The sequence below is a fragment of the Nycticebus coucang genome, chromosome 6 (genome assembly GCF_027406575.1).
Source record: "Nycticebus coucang isolate mNycCou1 chromosome 6, mNycCou1.pri, whole genome shotgun sequence".
Classification (NCBI taxonomy): Eukaryota; Metazoa; Chordata; class Mammalia; order Primates; family Lorisidae; genus Nycticebus; species Nycticebus coucang.
The window spans coordinates 61,788,047-61,808,847 of NC_069785.1; the positions used below are offsets into that span (position 1 = coordinate 61,788,047).

A 20,801-nucleotide genomic window follows, 5' to 3' on the forward strand; every position below is an offset into this window, starting at 1 on the left:
GATGACTTTGGGTGTTGTCTGAGGCACCAGACTGAGCCGTTGAGCTGGAAAGGAGCTAATAATGGTCAGATGTGGGCTGCCTGCACAGGTCGCAGCATGGGAATTGGCCAGGAGACCTTGGGCGAGTAATCTAGTGACCGAGCTGCCCAAAGGCAGAGACTGAGACACTGGGGAAGAGCAGAGATCTAAGTGTTTAGCAGATTATATCCTTGACCCTCAGGGCACAGAGTAAGACCGGTTTGGGTGCATTGGATTAGCGGGCAGCCATGCCAGAAGAGATCCCAGAATAAGTGCTTTCCTTGGAAAGCTTCTGCTTAGCCAAGGTTCACAGTTTGGAGCATCTTTTAACTGGGTTGAGGAGACATTTGGGCTTCCAAGCCTGCGGGGTCTGAGAGATCAGCAGAGGCCTCCAGTCTCCATCTCATACAACTGTGTCAACATTGTGATTAACATCTCATACCACAGAAGATCACCTGTTGCACCTGTTGCCTGTTGCCTGGACAATATTCAGCAAGATACATACACACACACACACACACACACACACACACACACACACACTGTTTTGGTTTTTTGGTTTTGGGGTTTTTGTTTCTTGGGGTATTTGTTGTTGTTTTTGTTGTTTTGTTTGTTTGTTTTAATTTCAACATTTTTCCTCTACATTTTTCTTTTTTAATTTTTTTCTTTTTTTCTATTTTTTCTTCACTATTCTAGTTTGCATACAATCTTCTTTTTTGCCTTCTTTAACAATTAGAACTTCATTTTTGCTAGTGTTTCTAACCCTATTATTTGTTTTTCCTCCCAATTTTGTCCTGTAAGCATTTTTGTTTGATTTTTTTGTGTGTGTGTGATTTATAATAGTTTTTTCTTTCCTCTCTACCTGGTGGAGGTGGGGTGCTGTGTCTAATCAGGCTGGCAAAGAGCTGCTGACCTCAAGAGAAACACCCAACCCAGTACCCCCAGAGGTTGAGGGTTTTTAAAGTTGGGTCAAAGTACCCTACTATCTATCTATATTACTCCTGTCTCCTTTTAGTGCCTCTCTTCTTGTTGTCAATATTTCCTTTGACTCACCCACTCTTCTTTCTCTTTTTTCTTTCTTTTATAAATATTTCCCCTTCCCCTTCTTCTTCAATCTTCTCATGCTTCTGCTCCCGTACCAAAAGGACTCATTAAAACTGTAGGCCAGAGGCACAGTAACTTAAAGAGCAAGAGGAAGTGAAAGAAAAATTAGAGCAAGGATATAGATACAAGAAAAAGCTCATAAAGAGGAATCAGTAGAAAAATTCTGGCAACCTGAAATACCAGTCCAGAGAAACCCCTTCAAGGAACCATGAAGTAGGCAGAGGATTCCACCTATAAAGACATGTTAGAAATGACAGAAGGGGAATTTAAAATAGAGATGATGAAAACAATGAAGGAAATTTCTGAGAAAGTGTAAAACAACCAAAAAATAATGAAGGATATTGCTGAGAAAGTGGAAAATAACCAAAGGGAAATCCAAAAACAGAATCAAATAAGAGATGAATGATATGAAGAATATAGAAAGGATATAGCAGAGCTGAAGGAACTGAAGCAGTCAATTAGGGAACTTAACAATGCAATAGAGAGTATCAACAACAGATTAGATCATGCAGAATAAAGAATCTCAGAGGTAGGACAAAGCTCTTCAGATAACTCAGATAGTTAAAGAGGCAGAAAAGGAGAGAGAGAAAGCAGAACGTTCACTGACAGAATTATGGGACTTTATGGAGTGTTCAAGCATACGAGTTATAGGTATCCCAGAAGAGGAAGAAGAATGCCCCAGAGGAATGGAAGCCATACTAGAGAATATTATAAAAGAAAATTTCCCAAATATCACCAAAGATTCTGATATACTCCTTTCAGAAGGATATTGGTCCCTGGTTGCCTCAACTCAAATAGAGCTTCTCCAAGACAGATTGTGATGAACATATCTAAAGTCAAGACAAAAGAACAGATTGTGCAAGCTGCCAGGAGTAAGCACCAACAAACCTACAGGGCAAATTCATTCGTCAGTGTGACTGTGAACTTCTCTAATGAAACTTTTCAAGCAAGAAGACAATGGTCATCTACCTTTAATCTACTTAAACAGAACAATTTCCAGCCTAGAATTCTATATCTTGCTAAACTAAGCTTTAAAATTGATGGAGAAATCAAATATTTTACTGATATGCAAATGTTGAGGAAATTCACCACAACAAGACCAGCCCTATGGGAAATACTTCAACATGTTCTACACACCGACCATCACAATGGACCTTCAGCAAAGTAAACACGCAGAAATTAAAGGACATAACCCAGCTTCCACAATGATGATGCAAAAGATAAAACTAAGCAATGGACTCTCACAAAATAAGATGAATAGAACACTACCACACTTATCAATTGCCTCAATAAATGTCAATGCTTGAATTCCTGACGAAAGAGGCATAGATTGGCTGATTGGATTAAAAAACACAAGCCATCTATTTGCTGTCTGCAGGAAACACACTCAGCTTCAAAAGACAAATTAAAACTCTGAATTAAGGGTTGGAAGACAATTTTTCAGGCAAACGGAATTCAGAAGAAAAGAGGGATTGCAGTATTATTTTCAGATACATGTAGATTTAAAGCAACTAAAGTAAAAAAAGACAATGGTGGTCACTTTATTTTGGTCAAGGGAAAAATACAACAAGAAGACATTTCAATTCTAAATATTTATGCACCCAATTTAAATGCTCCCAAAATCTTTAAACAGACCTTACTTAGTCTGAGCAATATGATATCCCATAACATCATGATAATAGGGGACTTTAACACCCCTCTCTCAGAGCTGTACAGATCCTCTAAGCAGAAATTAAACAAAGATATAAGAGATTTAAATGAGATCCTAGACCAACTGTGCTTGATAGACGTATATAGAACACTCCATCCCAAAGATAAATGGGATGGAGTGTTCTTCTCATCATCATTCTTCTCATCATCCCATGGAACATTCTCCAAAATTGATCATGTCCTGGGACACAAAACAAACCTCAACAGAATCAAAAGAATTGAAATTTTACCTTGTATCTTCTCAGACCACAAGGCACTAAAAGTGGAACTCATCTCTAACAAAAATGTTCAACTTCACAGAAAGGCATGGAAGTTAAAAAACCTTATGCTGAATGAGAGTTGGGTGCAGGAAGAAATAAAAAAAGGAAATCATTAATGTCCTTGAGTATAACAACAATGAAGACATAAGCTACCAAAATCTGTGGGATACAGCAAAAGCAGTCCTGAGAGGAAAATTTATCACTTTAGATGCCTACATTTGAAAAACAGAAAGAGAGCGCATCAACAAACTCACAAGCCATCTTATAGAATTGGAAAAAGAAGAATAGTCTAAACCTAAACCCAGCAGAAGAAAAGAAATATCCAAAATTAAATCAGAGATCAATGAAATTGAAAACAAAAGAATCATTCAGAAAATTAATGAAACAAGGAGTTGGTTTTTTAAAAAAGTAAATAAAATAGATAAACCTTTGGCCAGACTAACAAGAAATAAAAAAGTAAAATCTCTAGTAACCTCAATCAGAAATGATAAAGGGTAAATAACAACTGATGCCACAGAGATACAAGAGATTATCTCTGAATACTACCAGAAACTCTATGCCCAGAAATTTGACAACGTGAAGGAAATGGATTAATATTTGGAATCACACTCTCTCCCTAGACTTAGCCAGGAAGAAATAAATCTCCTGAACAGACCAATTTCAAGCACTGAGATCAAAGAAACAATAAAACATCTCCCAGCAAAAGAACGCCCTGGTCCTGATGGCTTCACACCAGAATTCTATCATACCTTCAAAGAAGAGCTTATTCCTATATTGCAGAAATTGTTCCAAAAAATTGAGGAGGAAGGAATCTTCCCCAACACATTCTGTGAAGCAAACATCACCCTCATACCAAAATCAGGAAAAGACCCAACTAAAAAGGAGAATTTCAGACCAATTTCACTAGTGAATATAGATGAAAAAATTCGCAACAAAATCCTAGCCAATAGATTATAGCTTATCATCAAAAAAGTCATACAACATGATCAAGTAGGTTTCATCCCAGGGAAACCTGGGCTGGTTTAACATATGCAAGTCCATAAATGCTATTCACCTTATTAACTGAAGCAAAAACAAAGACTATATGATCCTCTCAACAGATGCAGAAAAAGTGTTTGATAAAATCCAGCATCCTTTCTAATTAGCACACTGAAGAGTATAGGCATAGGTGGCACATTTCTGAAACTGATTGAAGCTATCTATGACAAACCCACAGTAATAATATTTTACTGAATGAAGTTAAACCGAAAGCTTTTCCACTTAGAACTGGAACCAGACAAGGTTGTCCTCTGTCACCATTACTATTCAACATAGTGCTGGAAGTTCTAGCCAATACAATTAGGCAAGACAAGGAAATAAAGGACATCTGAAAGGTCAAACTCTCCCTCTTTGCTGATCATATGATCTTATACTTAGAGAACCCCAAAGACTCAACCACAAGACTCCTGGAAGTCATCAAAACATACAGTAATATCTCACTATATAAAATCAACGTTCACAATTCAGTTGCCTTTGTATACACCAATAACAGCCAAGACGAGAGGCTAATTAAGGACACAACTCCCTTCACCAGAGCCCCAAAGAAAATGAAATACCTAGGAATATACCTAACGAAGGAGGTGAAGGACCTCTATAAAGAAAATTATGAAACCCTAAGAAAGGAAATAGCAGAATATATTAACAAAAGGAAGAACATACCATGCTCATGGCTTGGAAGAATCAACATTGTTAAAATGTCTATACTTCCCAAAGAAATCTACCAATTCAATGCCATCCCTATTAAAATACCAATCTCGTTCTTTCAAGACTTGGAAAAAATGATTCTGTGTTTTGTATGGAAAGAGAAAAACCCTGTATAGCTAAGGCAGTTCTTAGTAATAAAAAGGAAGCCAGGGGCATCAGCATACCAGATTTTAGGCAGTTCTACAAAGCCAAAGTGGTCAAGACAGCATGGTACTGGCACAAAAATAGAGACATAGACACTTGGAATCAAATGGAAAACCAGGAAGTGAATCTAACATCTTACAACCACCTAATCTTTGATAAACCAAACAAGAACATACACTGGGGAAAGACTCCCTATTCAATAAATGGTGCTGGGAGAACTGGATATCCACATGTAAAAGACTGAAACTGGACCCGCACCTTTCTCCACTCACAAAAATTAATTCAAGATGGATAAAGGACTTAAATTTAAGTCATGAAACAATGAAAATCCTCAAAGCACAGGAAAAACACTGGACGATATCAGCCTGGGGAAAGACTTCATGAAGAAAACTGCCATGGTAATTGTAACAACAACAAAATAAACAAAAGGGATTTAATTAAACTGAAAAGCTTCTGTACAGCTAAGGAGACAACAACCAAAGCAAACAGACAACCTACACAATGGGAAAGGATATTGGCATATTTTGAATCAGACAAAAGCTTGATAACTAGGATCTATAGAGAACTTAAATTAATGTACATGAAAAAAACCAACAATCCCATAAATCAATGGGCAAGAGATATGAATAGAACCTTCTCTAAAGAAGACAGATGAATGGCTAACAAACATATGAAAAAATGCTCATCATCCCTAATTATTAGAGAAATGCAAATCAAAACCACCCTGAGATGTCATTTAACCCGAGTGAAAATGGCCCACATCACAAAATCTCAAAACTGCAGATGCTGGCATGGATGTGGAGAGAAGGGAACACTTTTACACTGCTGGTGGGACTGCAAAGTAATACAACCTTTTTGGAAGGAAGTATGGAGAACCCTCAAAGAACTCAAGCTAGACCTCCCATTTGATCCTGTAATCCCATTACTGGGCATCTACTCAGAAGGAAAATTTTTTTTTTTATCAGAATGACACTTGCACTAGACTGTTTATTACAGCTCAATTTACAATTGCCAAAAAGTGGAAACAGCCTAAATGCCCACCAACCCAGGAATGGATTAACAAGCTGTGGTATATGTACACCATGGAATACTATTCAGCCAATAAAAAAAAAATGGAGACTTTACATCCTTCGTATTAACCTGTATGGAGGTGGACACATTATTCTTAGTAAAGCATTACAAGAATGGAGAAGCATGAATCCTATGTACTCAATTTTGATATGAGAACAATTAATGACAATTAATGACATGGTGGGTTTGGGGGAAGGGAGACCAGAGAGAAAAAGAAGGAGGGAGGCACGGGGAGATGGAAGAGCAAAGAGAGGAAAGGAGGGAAGAGAAATGGAGAGCAAAAACAGATCATTCTCTTAGAGAGCTGAGGGATAATTCGAAGAAGGCTAATATCCACTTCATTGGAATCCCTGAAAGTGATGAAGTAGCCTCGCAAGGCACAGAGTCCCTTCTCCATGAAATTATAAAAGAGAATTTTCCAGACATGCCAAGAGATTCTGAAATTCAGATAGCAGACAGTTTCAGAACCCCAGCATGACTCAATTTGAATAAGACATCCCCCAGGCATATCATAATTAACTTCACTAAAGTTAATATGAAGGAGAAAATCTTGAAAGCAGCCAGACGCAAGAAATCCATTACCTACAAAGGGAAGAATATTAGAATGACTGCAGATCTCTCTGCTGAAACTTTTCAAGCCAGAAAATGGTGGTCATTGACTTTTAATTTCCTAAAACAAAATAAGTTTCAACCCCGGATCCTGTATCCAGCTAAACTGAGTTTCATTTATGATGGAGAAATTAAATACTTTAATGACATTCATATGTTGAAGAAATTTGCCATAACCCAACCAGGTCTTGAGGATATTCTAAGACCTATCCTCCATAATGACCAGCCCAATCCTCTACCACAAAAGTAAACTCACTCAGAAACTTTTGATTGAGTGAGTGGCTTGCTCCAACTTCCATAGTGGCTAAAGGATTAAAAATATCCACTGGACTTTCTAAAACTTGATACCCAAAATTTTACCAGACTTATCAATATTCTCCTTTAATGTGAATGGCTTAAACTGTCCTCTAAAGAGGCACAGGTTAGCTGACTGGATACAAAAACTCAGGCCAGATATTTGCTGTGTACAAGAGTCATATCTTACCTTAAAAGACAAATATAGACTTAGGGTGAAAGGATGGTCATCCATATTTCAGGCAAATGGTAATCAGAAAAAAGCAGGTGTTGCAATTCTATTTGCAAATACAATAGGCTTTAAACCAACAAAAGTAAGGAAGGATAAGAATGGTCACTTCATATTTGTTAAGGGTAATACTCAATATGATGAGATTTCAATTATTACTATCTATGCACCCAACCAGAATGCACCTCAATTTATAAGAGAAACTCTAACAGACATGAGCAACTTGATTTCCTCCAGCTCCATAATAGTTGGAGATATCAACACTCCTTTGGCAGTGTGGGATCGATCCTCCAATAAGAAGCTGAGCAAAGAAATTTTAGATTTAAACCTAACCATTAATTAGGTTTAATTAGATTTAATCCTAACATTTGGATTTAGCAGACATCTACAGAACATTTCACCCCCAAAAAACTGAATACATATACTTCTCATCAGCCCACGGAACATACTCCAAAACCAATCACATCTTAGGTCACAAGTCTAACTTCAGTAAATTTAAAGGAATAGAAATTATTCCTTGCATCTTCTCGGACCACCATGGAATAAAAGTTGAACTCAGTAACAATAGGAATCTGCATACTCATACAAAAACATGGAAGTTAAATAACCTTATACTGAATGATAGCTGGGTCAGAGATGAGATTAAGAAGGAAATTGCCAAATTTTTAGAACAAAACGACAATGAAGACACGAATTATCAGAACCTCTGGGATACCACAAAGGCAGTCCTAAGAGGGAGATTTATAGCACTGCAAGCCTTCCTCAAGAGAACGGAAAGAGAGGAAGTTAACAACTTAATGGGACATCTCAAGCAACTGGAAAAGGAAGAACATTCCAACCCCAAACCGAGTAGAAGAAAAGAAATAACCAAAATTAGAGCAGAATTAAATGAAACTGAAAACAAAAAGAATTATACAACAGATCAATAAATCAGAAAGTTGGTTTTTCGAAAAGGTTAATAAAATAGATAAACCTTTGGCTAACCTAACCAGGAAAAAAAGAGTAAAATCTTGAATCTCATCAATCAGAAACGACAAAGGCGAAATAACAACAGACTCCTCAGAAATTCAAAAAATCCTTAACGAATATTACAAGAAACTTTATTCACAGAAATATGAATATCTGAAGGAAATTGACCAATACTTGGAAGCACGTCACCTTCCAAGACTTACCCAGAATCAAGTGGAAATGTTGAACAGGCCAATATCAAGTTCCGAAATAGCATCAACCATACAAAACCTCCCTAAAAAGAAAAGCCCGGGACCAGATGGCTTCACGTCAGAATTCTACCAAACCTTTAAAGAGGAACTAGTACCTATATTATTCAACCTGTTCCAAAATGTAAAAGAAGAAAGAAGACCACCCAACACGTTCTATGAAGCAAAATCACCCTGATCCCCAAACCAGGAAAAGACCCAACAACCCCAAAGCAGGAAAAGACCCAACAAGAAAAGAAAATTATAGACCGATATCACTAATGAATATAGATGCCAAAATATTTAACAAGATCCTAACAAACAGAATCCAGCAACACATCAAACAAATTATACATCATGACCAAGTCGGTTTTATCCCAGGGTCTCAAGACTGGTTCAATATATGTAAATCTATAAGTATAATTCAGCACATAAACAAATTAAAAACCAAAGACCATATGTTTCTCTCAATTGATGCAGAAAAAGCTTTTGATAATATCCAGCATCCCTTCATGATCAGAACACTTAAGAAAATTGGTATAGAAGGGACATTTCTTAAACTGATAGAGGCCATCCACAGCAAACTCATAGCCAATATCATATTGAATGGAGTTAAATTTAAATCATTTCCACTCAGATCAGGAACCAGACAAGGCTGTCCATTGTCTCCACTGCTCTTTAATATTGTAATGAAAGTTAAAGGTGATCAAGGGTATCCATATAGAGTCAGAAGAGATCAAACTTTCGCTCTTCGCAGATGATATGATTATATACCTGGAAAACACCAGGGATTCTACTACAAAACTCTTAGAAGTGATCAAGGAATACAGCAGCGTCTCAGGTTACAAAATCAACATTCATAAATTGGTAGCCTATTTATATATACCCTGTTTCCCAGAAAATAAGACATCCTCCGAAAATAAGACCTACTTACAGGAAAGATAAGACGTCCCCTGAAAATAAGACCTAGCGCATCTTTGGGAGAACACCTTAAAATAAGACAGTGTCTTATTTTTGGGGAAACAGGGTACCAACAATAGTCAAGCTGAAAAAACAATTAAGGACTCTATTCCATTCACAGTAGTGCCAAAGAGGATGCAATATTTGGGAGTTTATCTAACAAAGGACATGAAAGATCTCCATAAAGAGAACTATGAAACTCTAAGAAAAGAAATAGCTGAAAATGTTAACAAATGGAAAAACACACCGTGCTCATGGCCGGGAAGAATCAACATTGTTTGTTTTTTTTTTTTTTTTTTGGTTTTTGGCCGGGGCTGGGTTTGAACCCGCCACCTCTGGCATATGGGACCGGCGCCTTACTCCTTGAGCCACAGGCACCGCCCAGAATAACATTGTTAAAATGTCCATACTACCCAAAGCAATATACAATTTTAATGCAATCTCTATTAAATCTCCACTGTCATACTTTAAAGATCTTGAAAAAATAATACTTTGTTTTATATGGAATCAGAAAAAAACTCGAATAGCCAAGACATTACTCAGAAATAAAAACAAAGCAGGAGGAATCCCGCTACCAGACCTCAGACTACAGTATAAATCGATAGTGATCAAAACAGCATGGTACTGGCACAAAAACAGAGAAGTAAATGTCTGGCACAGAATAGAGAACCAAGAGATGAATCCAGCTACTTATTGTTATTTGATCTTTGACAAGCCAATTAAAAACATTCAGTGGGGAAAAGATTCCCTATTTAACAAATGGTGCTGGGTGAACTGGCTGGCAACCTGTAGAAGACTGAAACTGGACCCACAGCTTTCACCATTAACTAAGATAGACTCTCACTGGATTAAAGATTTAAACTTAATACATGAAACTATAACAATAGTAGAAGAGAGTGTAGGGAAAACCCTTGAAGAAATCGGTCTGGGCGAGTATTTTATGAGGAGGACCCCCTGGGCAATTGAAGCAGCTTCAAAAATACACTACTGGGACCTGATCAAACTAAAAAGCTTCTGCACAGCCAAGAACACAGTAAGTAAAGCAAGCAAACAGCCCTCAGAATGGGAGAAGATATTTGCAGGTTATGTCTCCGACAAAGGTTTAGTAACCAGAATCCACAGAGAACTCAAACGTATAAGCAAGAAAAGAACAAGTGATCCCATCGCAGGCTGGGCAAGGGACTTGAAGAGAAACTTCTCTGAAGAAGACAGGTACATGGCCTACAGACATATGAAAAAATGCTCATCATCTTTAATCATCAGAGAAATGCAAATCAAACCTACTTTGAGATATCATCTAACTCCAGTAAGATTAGCCCATATCACAAAATCCCAAGACCAGAGATATTGGTGTGGATGTGTAGAAAAGGGAACACTTCTACACTGCTGGTGGGAATACAAATTAATACATTCCTTTTGGAAAGATGTTTGGAGAACACTTAGAGATCTAAAAATAGATCTGCCATTCAATCCTATAATTCCTCTACTAGGCATATACCCAGAAGACCAAAAATCACATTATAACAAAGATATTTGTACCAGAATGTTTATTGTAGTCCAATTCATAATTGCTAAGTCATGGAAAAAGCCCAAGTGCCCATCCATCCACGAATGGATTAATAAATTGTGGTATATGGACATCATAGAATATTATGCAGCCTTAAAGAAAGATGGAGACTTTACCTCTTTCATGTTTACATGGATGGAGCTGGAACATATTCTTCTTAGTAAAGTATCTCAAGAATGGAAGAAAAAGTATCCAATGTACTTAGCCCTACTATGAAACTAAATTATGGCTTTCATATGAAAGCTATAACCCAGTTATAACCTAAGAATAGGGTGAAGGGGGAGACGGAGGGGAGGGAGGGGGAGGATGGGAAGAGGGAGGGTGATTGGTGGGATTACACCTGTGGTGCATCTTACAAGGGTACATGTGATACTTGGTAAATGTAGAATATAAATGTCTTAACACAATAACTAAGAAAATGCCAGGAAGGCTATGTTAACCAGTGTGATGAAAATATGTCAGTCTATAAAATCAGTGTATGGTGCCCCATGATCACATTAATGTACACAGCTATGATTTAATAATAAAAAAAAAAGTTGAGACTCTCTCTCATTATGATACGGCTCCTTATTTACCTTCTCATCTGCTGCTTCCTTACATATTGTACTAAAGCAGCAGATAAGAACACCAGTGTCTTTTTAATGAAAACTTTGGGTCCCCAGCCAGGCACTCATAAATATCTACAGACAACTGCAAAGTGGTGTTTCTTTTCTCTTACCCCAGGTCCAACCCCACCTATACCCCTTGTCAGCAGTAGAAAGCCAGAGCAGTTATCAACCCCTTTCCACCCTATTAGCCCACACCTCAGGAATGAGGTGTAATCAAGTCCAGGGGGACTGAAACCACCTATATTAACATAATGTTAAGCCATAAGGTAAAAGCAGTAACAAAAGTCTGATTTTTGTGAAAGTATGAATATAGCCAGAAGTTTAACCAACCATTATTTCTGAACTTCCTTACTGCTATAACTTTTTACTGCTTAATGGCACATATTCTCCCTGACAGGTGCAAGACTTGCTTGCGACTTCCCCCATTGCTTCTATATATAGACTTGCTATTGTAAAGCCTAAGACTGGTCTTTGAGATATTTTTCCAGGTCTGAATTTGGGAAGACCCACTGACGTCAAGCAGACTGTGGGCAGGAATGGATCCAACAAGCCTTGAGAACCCCTACCCAGGAAATGTCCCAACTGAGAAGATGATTTCTGCTTCCCACCCCTATGAATTCATCCCCTGCCAATCGGCAGACCCAATTCCCCAGGCCTTCATTTCCCAAACTACCTGTTTGGGAAACAGCCTCCAAACAGCCAAACTACCTGTTTAAAAACAGCCTCCAAATTTTCAGCGAGATAGATTTGAGAAGTTACTCTCATCACCTCACCTGGCACCTTACAAAATAAAACTCTTTCTCCACTACCACACCTGCTGCCTCTGAATATTGGCTTTCACTAAGTGGTGGGCAAGGGAGGGACCTGGTTGGGCTATCACATTCCCTTGCTCATATTTATTACTCCTAGTTTTTGTTATCTTAGTGTATTTTATGTATGTTTCCATTAAATCCTTTTTTCAGGATAAGCTCGAAGGAGAGCTAACTGAATGAATACTGACTTTCTCAGACTCTGGGAATGTGAAAAATCCAGAAGAAATAGAGCAGTTTCTTTCTTTTTTAAAATGAACACCCTTCAACTCAAAGGTGCCATATCCAGTGATCGTCACTGGAATTTGAAAGAGAAACGGAAGTGGGAGAGAAATACGACTGGGATCTGAGAGGCAGGAGAGGAGATGGAAGAGGCTAAAGAGGAAGGTGGAAACAGGGTGGGAATGAGGGAGGGGATGACACAGCTTGTACCCAAAGCGGAATGAAATATTTCTTCCTCAAGAATTGGTTTCCATCTCTCTTTAGAAAATATCAGACTCCAAATGACACACACACAAAAAACGAAACAACACTGAGAGTGACCTGGCTGACAACAGGTGCCACGCACACGTGTTGAGGGAGGCGTAGCTTCTCCTATGTGCTGGTGTATTTTCTCAGATGCACTTGGGTGGAAGCCTGCCCAGCAGCAAATTACTACACTGTCCTATGAGGCAGCTCCTCCCCCCATAGCTCATTGCTCAGCAACTTCATATTTGCAGTCAAGGCAAATTCAACTGTGGCCTCAGCCATGTATGCTGGATAAATGCAATTGTGAAACTGATAGTGACCTCTCTGCTTCCCAACCCTATGAATTCAGGGGTGAACCAGGGGCAGAGAGTTCAGTGAAGTTCTCAGAGGAGAGGTAATAATTGCTTCTTTCTGATTCCATTCCCGTAGTAAAGTCCTTACTTTCTCCCCAACTCCATGCTCTGCTAATTCATTTACTGTAACACAGGGTAAATATTGAAGCTTGCCTCTTTTATTGTCCTGGTTATTCTAATACCTATTCGGGGTTCACTGTTCAATGTTCCTCCTGGTCATTTCCTGACATCTAGAAGCCCTTTATGATGATTATTAGCAACTGCATGACTCAGATTTGTCCAGAAACTCTTTTCAGCTTAGGTGAATGATTCTGTTACTTTTCCAGATTTGTTCTCTTTCTGCTTTCATTAAACATATGTGTGTGTGCACACACACCTTTATACCCTTCCAAATTTAAAAAGAATTCCTGAAAGGAGGGTGGCCCATTGACCTACTTGAGTTTTTCTTGTCTTTTCTTTTGGCGGGTAAGTGAGTAAACTACAACTTGTTATTCCATCTCCCTATGGTCAGAATTCAGTAAAAAAATACCAAACACCTTCTGCATCTCACTTAACAGTTGTAGGTGCTGAGGACACAGCAGTGAACAAAACAGACCATCTCTGCCCTCATGGAGCAAAATTTGCAGTGGGGGAAGACTGGCAATAAAATAAATAAGTAAAGTAAATTGTGACAAGTGCAATGAAGGTCAATGAGCTAGGAAAGGGGAAAGGCATGCATGTGTGCATGGAGGGACATAGCTTTAAAGTGAGTGATCATCAAAGGTTCCATGTGGTGGTGACATGCGAGTAATGATGTGAAGGGATGAGCCATTTAGGTAATGGAGGAATGCTGGAGTCATGGGGACATAAATGTGAGCACAGGCCCTAAGGAAGGTGATAGTGTGCCAGGAATAGCCAAGAGACTCATGACCAGAGCTGCTGGACAATGGTTAGAAGAAGTGGTCCAACAATTGGAAGAGGTAGAGGGACATTATGTTGGGTCTTGCAGGGAATTTGACTTTGGCTGAGATGGGAGCCGTTAGAATGTGAGCAGAGGAGTGTGTGATCTGACTTATATTTTAGCTCCTTCCCTGTAGCTGCTTTGTGGAGAACAGTTACCCACAAGGCCAGCAGAAGGGGGTCCAGCCAGCTAGACAGATGATGTCACGGCCTCAGAGTGGTGAGGCGGGCTGTTGAGTGTCAAGAGATGGAACTTGAACTTGACTTGATCCAAAGTAACGAGAAGTCATAGAAGATGAGGGTGGGGTTGGAAATTTGTATAATCTGAAACGCCCATTCTGTGCCCTGTGGAAATAGGTGTATATGTTTGAGATTTGCCTTGAGGTAATATTTTCTTTTCTTTTTATTGTTGGGAATTCTTTAAGGGTACATTGAGATAACATTTTAGAATATAGTTGTCCAAAGTGCACAAAGAAGTCATCCAGCCCAACCCTTTCAGTTTGATAAGGAAACTAGGGCCCAGGGGGAAGAGAGGAGCTTTCTCCCAGGTTACATCATCATTGGCCTGAGTCACACTAGCCTGAGTCACTGGAGACCCGGGTCCATGCCATGCAAGTGACTTAATGATGCTCTAGCCTCCCTGTCAACTTGCCAATGGTCTGTAACATTGCAGCTTGGAAAAGTACTGAATTCAGCTTTGGGAGGTCAGATTTCTAATCCCAGTTTTGCCCCTGGCTGAGGCTCCCATACTGGCAATTACCTTCCAGTAAAATGAAAAGTAGAGTCTATGGGTTCATTCTACACCTTGATGATCTGGATGATATTTGTGAAAAGCCCCTTTGTACATATTAATTTGCTTAGTTGTTTCACTGTGAGTATAGATGGAAGAGATATTACTTGATGTTACAGATGAGGGATTAAGATTTGAAGAACAAGTAATTTATTCTGGGTTATAAAGCAGAACCCAGTTAGACACAGTGGCTAATGCCCGTAACGCTAGCACTTTGAGAGGCTGAGGTGAGAGGATTGCTTCAGGCTGGGAGTTTGAGACTAGGCTGAGCAATACAGTGAGACCCTGTCTCTACAAAATCATTTTTCTAAAAATCAGCTGAGCATGGTGGTGTGTACCTGTAGTCCCAGCTATTCCCTTGGGAGGCTGAAGCAGAAGGATCATTTGAGCTCAGGAGATTGAGAAGACCACAGTGAGCTGTGATGCTGGCACTGCGCTCTAATCTGGGCAACAGAGCATGACTCTGTCTCAAAAAAAAAAAAAAAATCAGCTTCTCATATGTATGTGGTTTATTTCTAGGCTCTATTCTGTTCTAATGATCTACTTGTCTATCTTTATGCTACTTTTGGTTTGATTATTGCCACTTCATAACAAATCTTGAAATCAGGTACTATTAGCTCTTCAATTTTTTTTTCAAAGTTGTTCTAGATAATCTAGGTTTAGATTATCCATGAATTTCCATGAATTTTATGAATTTTAGAATTTTAGAGTAAATTTTAGAATCAGCTTGGTAATTTCTACCAAAAAGACAGCTGAGTTTTGGGCTGGGATTGATTGCTTTGAATCTATACATCAGTTTGGAAAGCTGACATTAGTTGTTGCTTTAACCTTTTTTCTGATAATCTTAGGAGCTTAAAACACTTTGGGTCTATTTACATCCCACCAGACTTACATGCTATTGTTGTCCAATATTCACTCCTATGTGCATTTGAAACCCACAAGACATTGCTATTCTTGTTTATCATTCATTTAAATTTACTGTTTTTGTTCTTCTTTGTTCCTTCCTTTTGTTTCTGTGCTTCCACCCGGGATTAATTTTTCTGACTTGATTACTCTTTAGCATTTTCTTTAATATGGTTTGCCAGTAACATGTGTTTAATTTGTGCCTAAAAATTATTTTACTTTCATTCTGGAAGGCTGATTTCACTAGTTAAAGAATTCTAGGTTGGCAGTCATTTCCTTTCAGAAGTTTGGTGATATTTTCCCATCTTCCAGTTTCTATCATGTAGGTTGAAATATTAACTGAGTCTAAATGCTATGAAAACAGTGAGTCCCCTCCCCACTCATTGTTGCTTCTAGATTTCAAAATTTTCTCTTTGCTTTTGGTTTTCTACAGTTTTCCTATCATGTGTCTTGGTAAGAGTCTCTTTTTATTTACCCTGTTTGGGTCTTACAAGGCTTCTCAAATCTATAAAAAAATTTTTTAAATCAATTTTGGAGGGTTCTAGGTACTGTCTTTTTGAAGGTTGATTCTATTCCATTTTTCTCTCCTGTCCTTTTGGGACTATAAGTAAATCTAAGAGAAATCTTTGCACATTGTTGTCCTTTTTTTCTCTTGCCTTTCATCTACGTATTTTTATTCTTTAACTTTATTTTCTTCAGAACCAGTGGTGTTCTACTTATAATAGTTTGTGAGAGCCTATTGTTAGATTTTGTAATATAAAGAAAATTTGTGAGCTGGTTGTTAAACCCTTGATAACTTGGCATGTGGCATGATATGGGACTATTTATACCATGGAAATCGGCAAACAGTACAAATTGACCCCACTGCCCCAGCCGCTTTACCAGTACACCATCACTTCAGCCTAACTCCTGATTTACAGATTTTCTCTGCAGTTGCACCTGATCTGATGGCAAATGTATTTATTGAGTTCTCAATTTTTTTTTCGGTCAATCAGACCTATAGCTGATTGAGTTCTTAATTTTAACTGTTACATGTTTCAGTCTCAGAAGTTCTAATTCTAATTCGTCAAATAATTTAGTTTTTTAAAAATGTCTAGTTCTCTGCCAACATGCTTGATATTATCTTTTATCTAATTGGTCATGAGAAGCAGAGAAATCTTACAATCAGTGTCTGCTAGTTCCAATCATACTGGAATCCTTGGTGGGTGTGTTTTAATTATCTGTAGCTTCTGATAGCTTTTGCCTTATGTTTTGTGTATTTATCTCCCTTATATGCTTGATCCTTTGATTGTGCTGTATTTAAAAATCCGTCTGTTAAAATAATTTGAGGCTTAGTAAAATGTTATTTTTCCCAGATAGAATTTTCATTTGCCTGCGATCTGTCTGGGGTTTGCCTTTGTCCAAGGTGTGATTGTCTTGGTCGCTCAGATGACTCAAAGGTAGCCTGCAGTGTGTTGACTCTTAAAGTGCAGCTCAGGAGCCACAGCACAAATCATGCAAGGTGTGTTGACCAGGTTCACCACTTTTGTCACGAAAGGTCCCCCTCATCCTAAAAGCTTATCTCCAATGTCTCTTCCAAGTTTTATAAATACCTGAGTAGAAGCTGTTTCAAATGATAGGCTCACCTTACTGGATATTCATCCTTTCCTGAATAATGGTCCAGTAATACTATCAACTTTGCCATCGCTGAGAATGGGAGTCTTTGTGGCTTTTTATGTGGTCAAAATTTTGAATTGTATAAAATATTCTTAAAATAAAAATGTCTTTTAAAAAGAGAATAATTTTTTGAAGTAATTCAACTTTATTTCTCTGAATAATGAGTCTGCAGCAAAAGTCCTATTTTTTTTTTTGAGACACAGTCTCACTATGTTGCCCTCAGTAGAGTGCTGTGGCATCACAGCTCACAGCAACCTCCAGCTCTTAGGCTTAAGCAATTGTCTTGCTTCAGCCTCCCAAGTAGCTGGGATTATAAGCACCCGCCACAACGCCTGGCTATTTTGTTGTTGTCATTTTTGTCTAGCAGGCCTGGGCCAGGTTCGAACCCACAAGCCCCTGTGTCTATGGCTGGTACCCTAACCATTGTGCTATGGGCACCGAGCCTGCAGCAAAAGCTCTTGATTTCATTAAATGGTTGTTCCAGGTGTAGAAATTCTAAAGGGAATTAAAGTCGTGTTTTGCTTAACAATAGAGGTATGTGTATAGTCTGAGAAATGTGTCCTTAGGCGATATCATTTTTTTTAGACCCCAAATTTGTACCACTTTATTGTTTATTCAAATGATACAATAAACTCCTTTATAAAAAAGGCACACGAAAAGCCTTCTGTGCAAGTTCCATATTATTTTACAATTTCTATTGGCTAATAAAAGCATTTCCACTACAGAATTGGAGATATCTAGAAAAGCAAATGATGCATTGTTTTGCAAGCACAATCCCCAAAACATTATTCCATTTCCTACATGGCACAAAGAAATAGTCACCAAATCTCATGTTTGTATATAACGACATATCACAACTGCAAAAACATTAATCAACCTATCCACATATGTACAGCCAGGTCTCCACGTGGTAAAATCTAAAGGTAAAACAGCATCTAACCACATCCACGTTCTGTTACAGGTAAGAGAGTTGGCATTTTGGGTCTGTAAGTAAGTCATGTTTTATTCAGGATAGGCCAGGGTCATATAATACCAAAGACCATGGACAGATACCTTTCATAATACACTTGAATCCAGCCGTCTTGATCTGTGTAGTAGCATCTGAATATATCCGTCAATCTCTGCAGCAAGAGGCAGCCCTGAATGAAGTTGTCAAAGGCAACCTGCCCCTCGTCCTTGCCTGTCAAACTTCCAAATGATGATGTAGTGGCACTGGTCCGAGAGCCCGTAGACAAAACCCGAGAGAGCTTGCTTGAGCTTGTTCTTGTCAATCATGCCAGAGTTGTCTCTATCGTAAGTGCGAAGACATTCTGCCAGTCTGTGATGTACTTCACTGAAGTTCACACCGGCTTTGTTCTCCCAGGCAAACATCAAGGTGATTGACCTGATAGTCACTGGGTTAAATGGAGTCCATGTGCCGTTGGATAGCGCTTGCTGGAGCTCATTGTCCGATATCGCACCACTCCTATCTTTATCAACCCTCTGGAAGACGTTCCACAGGAAGCTCTGATCCGGCAGCACCACGCTCGCAGTAGGGCCGAGGTGGTAGGAATAGGAGGCCACGGCCGAGGCACACAGCTGGGCTGAGGCTCCAGCGGCAATGCTACTCTGCTGGAACAACTCCGTTTCCGCCTTTGCCAGGGGCAGAGCCTGGCGCTACGCCAATAATTTCCTATTTTCAGTGTAACTCCTATGTAGTTATTGCAATACTGAATTTATGAACTATTAATTAGGTTTTATACATTTTCTCACCTAACCCATTCTAGTCACCCAAGTCTGAGGTCTGGACACATTTTTCAGGTTTTTTTTCTTTATTTATTTATTTTATTTATTTTTTTAATTAAAGCATAGCTGTGTACATTGATATGATCATGGGGCATCATACACTAGCTTCATAGACCGTTTGACACATTTTCATCACACTGGTTAACATAGCCTTCCTGGCATTAGCTCAGTTACTGTGCCAAGACATTTACATTCCACATTTACCAAGTTTCGCATATACCCCTGTAAGATGCACTGCAGGTGTAATCCCACCAATCCCTTCCCTCTACCCACCACCCCCCTCCCTCCCCTCTCTTTCCCCCTTCCCTCTATTCTTAGGTTGTAACTGGGTTATAGCTTTCATGTGAGAGCCCCAAATTATTTTCATAGTAGGGCTGAATACATTGGGTACTTTTTCTTCCATTCTTGAGATACTTTACTAAGAAGAATATGTTCCAGCTCCATCCATGTAAACATGAACGAGGTAAAGTCTCCATCTTTCTTTAAGGCTGCATAATATTCCATGGTGTCCATATACCACAATTTATTAATCCATTCGTGGATCGATGGGCATTTGGGCTTTTTCCATGACTTAGCAATTATAATTCAGGACGTATACTATATATTATGAAAGACTCCCCAAATAGGACCTAGGGCAGCATCCTTTAATCAAACACATTAACATTTTTGTAGCAAAACAGAAGAACAAGCACACTAACTAGTATAAAGATTATATATAAACTTCCTTATGTCAGTTTAAGACAGGTTTTGCAGCAAGTAGTTCACATTGGGCCAAGATTTCTGCCAGAAAATTGGGGACCTAAAGTGTAGGCTATAAAGTTGAGGATGCCCACTATAATCCAAACCCAATCAGGTGCATGCTTGTGACCTGGTGCTGAAGCATAAAAGTCAGGATCAAAGTATGCCATAAGTAGAAAATTAAATACAACCAGTAGAAAGCCAGAAAAAGTTATCAGATTGGGAACCAGCCAAGTAGGAAATACCTTGACTATAGTGTTCGAAAAGGGATGCATGACAATACAGAGAAAGCGGATTGGTATCTACAGCACTGTACTTGTACGTATCAAAGCCAGCCAGCTGCTCTGGGCTCACGTATTCGTAACCAGCCATGGCGACCCGAAAACTGAGCGCCCACTCCGCAGTGACTCTCCACGACGTGAACCACACAGAATCAGGCGATATCATTGTTGTGCAAATGTCATAGAGTGTATTCACACAAATCTAGACGGTCTAGCTTATTACACACCTGGGTTATATGATATAGCCTATTGCTCCTGCTCTATAAACCTGTACAATATATTACCTACTGAATCCTGTAGGCAATTGTAATATACCGGTAAGTATTTGTATGTCTAAATATAGAAAAGGTACAGTAAAATATGGTATAAAAATTTAAAAATGATACACCTTTTTTATGTGTCTATGGCACTTACCATGAATAGAGCTTGTGGGATTGAAAGTTGTTCTGAATGAGTCAGTGAGTGATGAGTGAGTGAAGGTGAGGGGCTAGGACATTACTGTACGCTACTCTAAACTTTATAAACACTGTATACTTAGGCTACACTACATTTATAAGAAAAACTTA

At 38.7% G+C, this 20,801-nt stretch overlaps 1 pseudogene; it reads right to left on the reverse strand.

Moving 5' to 3' along the window:
* Positions 1–18,453: 18,453 nt before the first annotated feature.
* Positions 18,454–20,401, reverse strand: LOC128588695 (programmed cell death protein 6-like; annotated as a pseudogene).
* Between the last annotated feature and the right edge of the window lie 400 nt (positions 20,402–20,801).